General features: G+C 39.8%; 1 long non-coding RNA gene across 1 annotated transcript in view; it reads right to left on the bottom strand.

Annotated features, from left to right (window-relative positions):
• Positions 1-1,831: 1,831 nt before the first annotated feature.
• Positions 1,832-6,606, bottom strand: part of LOC116672129 (uncharacterized) — an 18,660-nt gene continuing 13,885 nt past the window's right edge. Inside the window, exon 3 of the long non-coding RNA XR_004327473.1 lies at positions 1,832-1,925. This is a non-coding gene — a long non-coding RNA (uncharacterized LOC116672129). The remainder of the gene's footprint in view (positions 1,926-6,606) is intronic.

Raw genomic sequence — 6,606 nt, 5'->3', positions numbered from 1 at the left:
TCTGGAAACCACAGAGGGAAGCAGACAACGCAAAGACAGAACAGAAGAGTGAGAAAGCTAGACTGTCAGGGGATGCTAATAGAGAGAGAGAAAAGAAAATCTCTTGTCATTTTTTGGGAGACAGTGACACATACAGTACTCAGTAGCTAAGAGGAGGGTCACGGAGTGGAGACAATACCCTCTGCTGCTTTGGTTCAAGCCAACACACTTTAAAAAGGTGTGACCGTGTACTGTGGTGATACTTTTGTTTCCATTAACAATAACCAAAATAGTGAAATATCTATCTAACAAAATTCAAGTATACTGTACATCTTCCAGGTGCTACTTGTTGCTTTGTGGTTAGAGAATGTCTCCTAGCTTTTCATGGATAAAGACCAAATTCTGTCCTTACAGTACAGTGGGCTGTTTATTAATCTTCCAATAACCCAAATAGACTTAATCCAATAGGCAGAAATGGGCCAACACACATCATTACTGGGCTTAGCCAAAAGAGCTCGACATGTACTGTTGCTAAAGCCTGTCGCAGTACAACTACATTTGAGTGAAATGAGTGAATGAAAATGGGGGATGTAGAGAGCAAGAGAGACACCTGCATAACACAATCACATTAGGACAAATGGGATTAAGAGAGGCATTGTTAGTGTTTAGATTTAAGGAGATGCGTAATTCAGAAATGTGTCCTTTTCTTTCAAAGGAGTCCCTCAAGTAGGTGGGTTTCAACAAGTGTCCTTCCACAGCTGTGCCATGCATACAACTGGTCCTGGTTAAGACAAGCTGCTCTGAGTATGATAATTGGCTGTTCGTGCTGCCCGCATTTGATTATTTCAACAAGCTGTTAAAACTACTGCTGTTCTATCACGCAGCTTGCTCTCAGGTCAAATAGTTTTGGTTGACAGGTGGGACTTCATTTTAAACATTTTTCCACATTATCTTGGCATTTGGGAAATTCTGGAGAAAAAAAAGAGCTTTTTAGTCAAATGGCATACTTTGCTGATGACACAGCTTTAATTGGAGGTCTGTCACTAATCAGTTAATGATAATTAACTCCAACCTAGAATTTCCACTGACATTTGCTCATTGAAACAGCCAATTACAGCACATTGAGGAAGTAGAGCCATCCATGGCACACACATTCCCTGACCTCATGAGTGCAAACACACGTACACACACACAGATTATAGGGTAACTTTATTTTATTTTTTTCAACCTGGACCCTATTTGCCTATGTTTTTGTGTCTAAGTGACTGATGTGAATTACATTTTTGAAATTGGTCCAGTGAGACAAGCAGCAAAACAAGCTACAATGTAACTTTAATGGGCAATTATGCGCCTTCAATTTACATCCACTGAAAGTGCTTGTTTGGCCACAGCATGCTCAGGATATTATTGTGACAAGTGTCTGACAACATCATGGGAATGATTCCATACAGATGTCGACCTTTTTCTTAAAAAGCAAGATCCTTTTTGTTTAACATGAAACAGCCCTGGTATCACTATCGCCAAACCCACCAGATTCCATTAAAAAATATGTAATAATTTTAGCATCGTAAAACACACTTCATTCAAAATTGACAGAAACAAAATAAAACTTTCAAAGGGGGTCTTGGTTGGTCTTTTCACTGTTCCAACAATCATCACTCTGGTTTGGTTAAAATAAACCCTTAATTAATCCATTTACATGTGAAAATATGCTAGCTCTATGTATGCTTTATGGGAGAAAAAAATCAAGGGAATAAATGGAGAAACTTTGGCGATATTGGGGCTGGTTAAACAAAAAGCTATATCTCTGTAGGGATACTTCCCATAATTTAACAGACACTTACACTTTATTGGACAGAAATGTGACATTGTGCATTTGCCCTATAGGATTATTGCAGCCCGGTTCACAGCTGCTGGTTACAGCGTTCTTGCTCAGTACTGGACCACTCCAAAAAGGGAGATATGTTTCTTTCTACTTCTGGCAATCGTGCTGAACATCGCTCAGGGTTTGTTTGTCAAGCCCGACAGGATCCAATACATAAAGGACTTTCTACTGGGATTTAAATCAAGCAATTATGTGGTGTACCCAGACGCAACTCGGTTATTAAGTCGTTGGGTGTCTGAGCGTTTTGACTTTTATTCGGTGACAATGCTCCAATACAAGGTTTTAGGCATCCGGCTACACCTGGTAAACAAATCAAAAAGAGAGGAAAACAGGACGGAGTGCGGCAACGACTGAGAACCAATGTCAAAGATTTTTATCACATTAGTCACTTACACACCAATGCTTGGGAAAATAGGGTGGAAAAATACCAAAATGACCCTATAAGATGCACAAAAAAAGAGTTTAGGACTGTCATCTGCATGACCAACTGGACAAAGATACTGTTGATCCTAAAATGAGCTGAGGTCTTTTTCCAGTGTGAATGTCAGAATAGCATTGTAACACCTGAGCTCAGTGTCAGCACTCCTTTTCCTCCTCCTCACTTCTCCTCACCTTTTCTCAACTCCCATACCTACTGCCTCTGGTCTTCTCTTCCGTATTACCTTCCTTCCCTGCTTTCTCTCTGCCTCTGTTCCGACACGCACAAACAGGAATGCTGTGCTGTTGCATGCCATAAAACAGACAGGGTCATAAAGTATTTTTTTACTACAACCAGATCATTGCACAGACACAGAGACTGCTGTCTGAATAATTAGAGGGACATAACCAAAGAGACAAAACCAAAGGCCTATGTGAGAACAGAAGCGAAAGATAAAAAAGAGACAAAAAAGTTAAGAATAGAGTAGACTGGGGCAACCTCTAGCTCACCCAGTAAAAGCGTTCACCCCATGTTGGCTGAGTCCTGCAGCGGCCCTTTGCTGTGTGTCATCTCTCTCTCCCCCTTTCATGCCTATCAACTGTAATAAAGGGAAAAAGACCCCGAAAAATAATCTTTAAACAAAAGAGTAGAGTAGACTATAGGCGGAGGCTGTGAGAAAGTTGAGAAAAGGATGCAGGAAAGCATGTTGTGATCATAGCTCTGATGTAAGTAGAGATGACAGGGCTAGGTACTGTAAATGGATAAGGAGAGAGTGAGGAACTAAGGAAGAAGAAACAGGAAAAGAATGGGAGAGTGGAGGTGCAGACTGAGTGTTTGCCCTGCGGGTCTGGCCGGCCAAAGGTAAGCCAGCTGACAGCACAATGTGTCACTCTACATTTTGTCAACAACATAGCAAGTTATTTCTGGAGGATGGGAGTCTAAACTGTAGTGGCGTGGGCTTAGCTTTTTCCTCATGCATGTGCTTGTGTGGGTTAGTCAAGAGCACATGGATGCACTCAGCTACCCACAATACCCTGCTGACACATATGTATCTCCCAGAATGATTTGTTGACATGTACTGTATTTCTGTCTTTTATTAGTGTTGAACTTGCTGACTTTAGTGTGCGTGAGGAAGGCATGTCACTTCCCTCTCTGTTACACCCTAATGAAGCCTGTAACGTTGACACGTGCACGCACGCACGCACACAAATGCGCACGCAGAGTCTACAAGGCTTAGCCGCATTGTTTACATATGGATAATCCCCAACTCCACAACCTTTCAGGGACTGTGGCTCATCTACTGCGGCAAAGCGACATCTGGACTCAGACATATTTTATCATACTATAATTGGCCTCACTAAACAGTAGTGGCTTAGCATTGAAGAAACAACATGAAAACAGTCCAAAGGGATGTTACTGAAGGAAGACAAGAGCAAAGGAAATAGGTTGGGTGGATGGATGAAAGAAGTGTGAAACAAAAGGAGGAAGATCCAGACAGGATCAGTGGTTGGATGGAAGGAAATAAGTACGGTCAGAAGGAAAGGTAGCAGGAAGTATGAGAGGAAGGAGCTCAGGACTTAAGATGGATACAAAGGTGAAATACGTGTGACAGAAATAGAAAGCAGGTCCGGGGAGAAGAAACCATCGGAAGACAGAAGATAGAAGAGTGAATGATGAGTGAAGGAGGAAAGGATGAATATTGGAAGGAATGACTGACGGAGGCAAAGAATGGGAGACAGAAGGAAAAAGAAAATAAGGGAAAAAGATGGGAACCAATTAAAATAAGAAGCTACTGTAGCCAAAGCCAAAAAATAGCTACGTTTTTGGTTGCAATTAAAAATTGTTTTTATATTTATTACATTTACCATATAAATAGAAAATCTACCAGATAATTGGCACATTGCAAGGCAAGGAACATTTTAAATGTATGTCAAACTACCAAGCAGCATTATGAAGGTATTTTAATGACTGATGAGATATGAGACTCTACTATTTCAGGGTAGAATAAATATAAAGACAACCTGTACCATGATGACTCTGGTGGCGGGCTATTCTATGCAGACCATGGCAACAGGTGGCAACTTGATATAAATCAGAACTGGTAATAGAGTCTGACAGATGATGCGTGACAGGGTGATACAGATGGATGCTTGGAAGGATGGGTGGATTGTTGAATGGATGGATGACAGAAGTCAAAAAGAGAAATGAGTATGAAATTTCAAGAAGTAGGACAAAATAAAGAATAAAAAAACAGGCAAACAGGATCTCAAAGGATTGCAGAACAAAACACAAGATGAATACGAGGGAGTGTGAAGGACACACACACACACACACACACACACACACACACACACACACACACACACTTGCTTGCACTCGTATGCATCTCCATCCTTTATTGTCTTCTCTTATATCTCCCATTATTGAGCAAATGCTAAAAGCCAAAGTGCTTTCTATCCAGCTCTCAATTAGATAACCAATGCCCTAAAAGGCTGCTCTTTGCACCTAACACCAGCTAACATGAAATCAAGAGCCTAGTGGGAAAGAGGAGGAGGTTGGGGTTAATCACATTTGCCAACTCCTTAACCACATTTTGCTCTACACCAGTTGTCTTATTTATATATATATATATATATATATATATATATATATATATATATATAATCTCTCATGGGGTAACTGTGGCTTTGACCCTTGACACCATACTATTGGCTGGGTTAGGGTTAGGGGATATGGGTTAGGATGTGTAATCAATGAATACAATTTCATCACACTGCTACGGTACTGAGTGAAGCCCCTCTGATTATATTAATTTAAATGCAAGTCAGCTATGAATAACATTTTCCAATCATTTTTAGAGCTCTATCTTCCTCCAAAGCCAGCAGAGGTAAAGATATCCACATACTAGTCCCAGTTTTGTAGTGTTTGGTACATTTTGTGGCTCTACATAAAACTGCTTTCATTGAGGTAGATGCTATGGCTTTTCTCACATTTACAGTGCTGCCAGACAATAGCAATAGAAACACATTTTTGGATGACAAGTTCCTGTAGCTGTAGCACAGCTGTCTTCCAAAATAACTTGTTGACAAAAATCAAAAATTATACAGTAATGTCTCCTGAAATGTGTATTAATTTAAAGAAGGGGCATCATCTGCTTATTTGTGCATATTTGGAATGCTTTATGCCAATATATGGGTGATCAACATATCGTCCACCTTCTACTGCTCTGCTGCATTTAAATGGGGCAATATAAATCGATAATTAGTCAGCTTCACTGGAAGATATGCACAGTATGTATAATGTATTTTCAGATCTAGTAATGTATTCATCGTGCTTAGGTCTTGTCTCTGTTGTGACTTGAGGATTGAGTTACTCTGGGACCACCTTCATAAATTATCAAAAAAAACAAGACTAAAGATATTAAGAAAGAACAGACCACAGTACCCTTTTAAGATTGTCTATAGTAGGCACGAGTCCTTGTGGAATTGTGCAGTCAAAAAACAACGTGGTATTTTCCTTGCTTTTCAATTCTTATACAATATAAGGTTTATGATGTCCAGAGAGGAGAATATCCAGGCTGTAGAGGACTAAGCATGAATCTAACCATTAGGAGAAGGACATGGAGATATTTTCCCCCAGTGCAGCATGAACAGTAATATTTTAAATCTGTAACATGGTGGTAGTCCGGGGTGTAGGTCTGCAGCAAACGTACAGTTGCCTTTGGCACACATTGTACTTTCCTATATGGTGTATTCATGTCATCTTGCATTATAAGATTCATTAAAAGCATCACTATGAATCATACAACTTCAGTACGAATTCTGTTTAACTCAGTTCAAACATGACCACAAAATTGGTGCGTAGTTTGTACAAATGCACAATTAAGCGGAGTCATCTTACAGCCCCCTTCGAGCTATATGCTGTGTACACACCCTCAACTCACAGTGGCTTCTCAATAAACCTATCAACGACCTCACTCCAAATATCTCCACATATTCTATATATCAGCTGCATGGGTTTGCAAAGCAATAACCCAGCACTGAGCACCAGACTCAACCATCTACTCAGAGTAAAACTGATTTATTGCATTGCCTTTTGTTTTCTTTATTATTTTTTTATCCATGGAGCTGCAATATGCTGGAAGGTCATTTATTGGCTTGTGAATGTTAAACTGCCTTTATAGAGCTTTAGGAAATGACATTCTAAAAAGAAGATTAAGAAGAAGAGTAAAGTGAAAAAAATCACATGAGAGAGCCTTATACTTTCGGTTTTCACTGTGCATGTGTGAGTGTGTGCATCTGTTTATTTATATATATATATATAT

Source organism: Etheostoma spectabile, chromosome 22 (genome assembly GCF_008692095.1).
Source record: "Etheostoma spectabile isolate EspeVRDwgs_2016 chromosome 22, UIUC_Espe_1.0, whole genome shotgun sequence".
Taxonomy (NCBI): Eukaryota; Metazoa; Chordata; class Actinopteri; order Perciformes; family Percidae; genus Etheostoma; species Etheostoma spectabile.
The sequence above is the reverse complement of the archived record's forward strand: the minus strand, read 5'-3'. Positions and strand labels throughout refer to the sequence as shown.